At 31.1% G+C, this 4,877-nt stretch overlaps 1 long non-coding RNA gene across 1 annotated transcript; it reads right to left on the bottom strand.

Moving 5' to 3' along the window:
- Positions 1-353: 353 nt before the first annotated feature.
- On the bottom strand, positions 354-1,873 carry LOC132253659 (uncharacterized). Its single transcript, XR_009465568.1, has 3 exons — positions 1,855-1,873; positions 624-695; positions 354-540 (listed from the first exon to the last, which is right to left on the bottom strand). It is a non-coding gene; the product is annotated as an uncharacterized LOC132253659 (long non-coding RNA).
- Between the last annotated feature and the right edge of the window lie 3,004 nt (positions 1,874-4,877).

The following is a 4,877-nucleotide window of genomic DNA, read 5'->3' as shown; positions in this document are numbered from 1 at the left end:
CCCGAACAACCTATTAGTTGTTTTTTTTTATGAAAATGTTAGATGACTTAGGTCAAGACAAGACCATTTAATAAGGCTAAATAAACACAATCTGTTAGGTAGCTCCCGAGAACAAGCAGGCTGAGCTCCACAAAAAAAAGACCCAAAGATATCCAGTGGCCTAGTCAGAAGGAACACGGGGCTAACAGCCCACCCGGGCACCTTCTCAAAATCAATGCTTTCAGTCCAGCAAGACCCACACATCTCATTTAAAGGCACCACCATTCCATATTTAGTTTTGTTTCACTGGACTTCATCTAATTACTGGTGGAGTTCCACCATTCTCACAAAACATTTCCCCGTCAGCAGAAAGGTAGCCATTAAAACTTGCAATATTTCAAATAAGAGTGTCATTGCAAACAAAATGGTCCTCTTATTCTATCAAATACTTAATGTGCACGATCAAAATAGGACCCGTTACAGTGTTTTTAGATGTGTACACTCTCCAAGACAAATTTAAGACAAACAGTTTCCTTAGATGTCCTGAGGACCATTGATCACCTGAAAATCATAATAATATAGTGAGCGCAGATAAAACGATAACCTCTGGTTAAAATGAAGGACCTGGTTTCCAGCAACGTTACCTTGTTTGCAACTACAGCTCCATTGGGTATTTCCAATTTCACCCCAGCCTTAGCTTCGATATTCACCTTCCCCTTTAAGAAAGAAAATTGACATAGAAGTAAAGGTCAAACACAAACAGTTTTACCAAAGAGAACAAAATACAGAGATACTCAGTAATATTATAAATATTAGTAAACAGAGCTGTCAGAAGAAACATATGAATTTATTTACAACCAAGTAAACACCCCAACTTACAAAAATTTGTTTCAAACATGAAATAGGTATAATTTGAAATCATATGCTTTTGCAATATCCATCTATGTGCATCAATATGAAATTGTATGTTTCTGCAATATCTAGCAATAACAGCTCAAGAATAAAAGCAAGAAAGGTTTTTTCCCTCTTTCTTCTTTTTATCATTTTTTTTCTGTTCTTTTTTTAAATTTTTATAGTTCAATTCTCAATTTTTATTTTTTATTTTTCTAAGCTCAAACAAGAATAAATTAGGGGAAAATTGACAAGCTACAACAAGAGGAGAAAAAAAAATGTCCATGGTTTAAACAGTGAAAGCCAACACAACTACAAGGGGCAGTGAGATTTCTGGTTTATGAAGGTGATGGTTTTGTGATCATCATCTACACCCAAACTATCCTAGATTGGGTTTTCATATCAATTGAAATGAAATGAAACAAAATAATTGGAAAAAACCTCAGAAACTAGTAGCCTGAGAGATAATTAAAGAATTTTTTTAAGCAAATAAAGATGAGAAAAAAAAGGCTTGAGAAATATCAAAAAGGGAGAGATCTATGGGAATCATAACTTATAACCTTAATAAAATAAAATCACCACCTTAGAAACTTATTGAAACATAATTAACCTTTTAAAACATAATAATACATGTTAAACCAAAATAAAACATAATTTCCAACTTATAACCATAATAAAACAAAATTAAAAAATTAAAAAATTATTAAAATGAAAACCAAAATGAATCAACATATGTTCTCTGGTGGAGACCTAACCCCACGAAACAGGCTTACTTAGTGGAACCCTAACCCTCATGTCTTGGAGAAAGTGGCCTAACCATTTTTCCATCTTTACATGAAGTTTGTTGTCTACAGCATTAACATCGTGTTGGCGAGAAGGAAGTACGAAACCTCTTTCTCTTCAAATCATAACCATTGGAAAGGGAGTCAAAATGAAAACGATAGGAAAATCAATGGTTTACATGGACTATTTATTAGTTCTCACCTCTGATTTCAACAACTGTATTTCCTCAGGTTGTAGAGACACCATGGATTCCCACTAATGGCCTTGATTTCCTACCAAACTCCGACCTTTTAGGGTTTATTCCTGTGTCATCCTCTCACAATGAGTCTTATTCATGTTTTTTTTCCTCACCTTTTGTAGAGAAATTTATTTGGAATTTGTTAGGGTTTTTTCTTCAATTGGGTGTTTTTATGATAGGTGCTTGGGGAATTTCTTAGGAAGTTGTTGGGATTTTTGTGGAACTAGTTGTTTTGTTGATGGGTGGTTGGGGAATTTAATTTATGTTTGACTTTGCCTTCTGTTTGGAGAAAATATAGGAAAATAAAGAAGGATGAAGTTTTTTTTAATGTTGTTTTAGTTGAACTGAGTATGGTTCAATTTGATTCAGCTTTAAAATTTGGTTTCACCATGAAAAATATGAAAGAAAATAAAATGTAATTAAAATTAGTTAGAAATTCATATATTTAAAGAATATTTAATCTTAAATTTGAAGAAACATATAAAAATAATCTTTCCTTTCACTTTTCCTCTTTATTTTCTTTCTCTCACATTTTCCCTCAAATTTTTCGAGAACTAAAATTGTCTTTATGTTTTTTTTTTTTTTCATCTAGAAACAGTATTTTAAAATTAAAAAAAAAAAGATATGAACTTTGAGAGAACAAGTTTTTGGTTGTGCTTATAGAGTAAAAAGGAAACATGAAGAAATATAACCAAATTTAGAAAACAAAACCATTCTCTAATGAGTACTTTGGCTCTCCACAATTTACTCTATGCAAAATTTTTTAGACTCTAAACAAATAAGACTTAATATGTTGGATTTATTTAAAAGTAATTTGAAACACAAAAACCAAATCAATTAGTACCAATTGGATATAGTTGATAATGTTTTTGAAAACCAAGAACAAAGTTTTGAGAATTCAAATATGAAAATTAGTTTTATTACCTTATTCTCCATCAAGTTACTATACACTAATTTACAATGCACAAGTTTGAAAAGTAATTTTCACATTTTCAATTATTGTCTGGAATACTTTACAAAAAATAATTGAAAGCACCTTAAATTTGTTCTTTAAAATACTTGTTTTCATAATAAATTCTCAAAAAAAAAGTTGTTTTCTATGAAAAGTTTGCTAAACATTTTTTTAAGTCATAAAAGTATTTTTATAGGTTATCTAGAAACATTATTTGAATTAATTATATATAATAATATTAGGATATAAGCACATAAAATAGAAATGATAAGGTTATTTTTAGAAAAAAAATTGTAAAAACATTTCGTACTTTTATATAAAGTAAGGAGATATAAGGAACAAGCATATGGATGTTATGAGTAATGCTAGGCTTGGAGAGGAAGGAAAGTCATATGTCATCTACTATGCTAACAAGACCCTTAATGAAGCTCAAAGAGCTTACACAACTATCAAGAAAGAGTTGCTTGCTATGGTGTTCACATTTGACAAGTTTAGAAACTATCTATTGCATACTGCCATTCTATTATTCATAGACCATTGAACCCCAATGTATTTACTCAACCAGAAGGATGCAAAGGCAAGACCTACGGTGGATATTAGTACTTCAAGTGTTCAATATGAGAAGAGGTATTTTTTGTCGAGGGCCAAGAATTCCATCTAGGATGATCACTTGTATCGCTACAAATGTTGTCCAAACCAGGTTATAAGGAGCACAAATATACAAATGTTGTCTAAACCAGGTAAACAGGTATAGTGAAAGCTTATTAAGGAGACTTGAACCCCAAACAAGAGACTTACCTGAACCATGGCCTACCACTAGGGCAAGTATGTCCCTTGTTAAATGTATTGCACCAAACATATTTATATTCAAAGTCATCATGTAAATAAAATATTGAAAGAATATTTTAGAGAACAAATTAATTATAATTATTTTATAATTAAATGAAATTTTTTTCATTTAATTGATTACCAAAAATATAAAAATTATCATGATAATTTTGTTCATAGTGTTTTTAACATCATTAATAGATTAATTAAATATTAAAAAATTATACATATATCACAATTTATTTTATATCATTTAATACAATTGAATTAAAAAGATCATAATTTTAATATTAAATATATTTTAAAATTAGACATATTATAATCAAATATCACAATATTATTTTGAAATAATATTTGTTGCAATTTAATGGAGTGCTCAACTGTTAGGGACTTGGACTTTATGAGGCCTTTTCCCTATCTTTGGGAATCCATACATTTTTGTGGGGGTAGACTACATTTCTAAATGGGGGTAGAGGTTGCTGCATGTGAGACAAATGATCATAAGGTGGTACTGAAATTCATAAAGGAGAATATCTTTTCAAGGTTTGGAATTCTAGGAAATACGATTGGTACTTATGGAAGTGCTCAATTTCGTGCTTTCTCTATGCCTGCAGAACCAGTCATCTCAAAATTTTCTTCTTTTCCACATAATTTGATTGTAACTGCTGGAGACTTTGCCGAGTGGAAAGACTCTGATGTGTCGCATCCCCCACTAAATTTCTGGTCTACATTGGTTTTACACCATTTCCTAATTTCTAGTACTTCAGAAAATCATCTTGTTTTCACAGAAAATAGAAGAAACTCCTGCCAATAAAACAAAATTATTTCATGTCGTGAAATTTAAAGGAGCGGTGAAACTTCAAAATTCTTTCTTTCTTCTTCAAAATTTTCTATTCTACAGCCAGCCAACATCAAACAATAAGTAAACCGCCTTCTTTGACGGTGCAGACCCAAGATTTCTCCTTGAATGAAAAATCAAAAAACGACTTTAAGAGTGTCTAAGACGCAAGACTAATGCAGGATGGTTGTTAATTTCCACAAAAAAAAAAAAAAAAAAAAAAACTTGTGTATAAAAAGGCTTTAGAAGAAAAGCTTAGGAGCACAACCAGTCCAACACATTAGCACTTTGCTTGTGAAAATGGGAAGCAAAACGGGGAAGGAAGACTCCATCTCCATGGCCTCCTTTACCACTTCTCTCTTCATAGT

This window comes from Vitis vinifera, chromosome 4, assembly GCF_030704535.1.
Source record: "Vitis vinifera cultivar Pinot Noir 40024 chromosome 4, ASM3070453v1".
NCBI classification, from domain to species: Eukaryota; Viridiplantae; Streptophyta; class Magnoliopsida; order Vitales; family Vitaceae; genus Vitis; species Vitis vinifera.
Note: the sequence above shows the minus strand (reverse complement) of the source record. Positions and strands in the feature narration are given on the sequence as shown.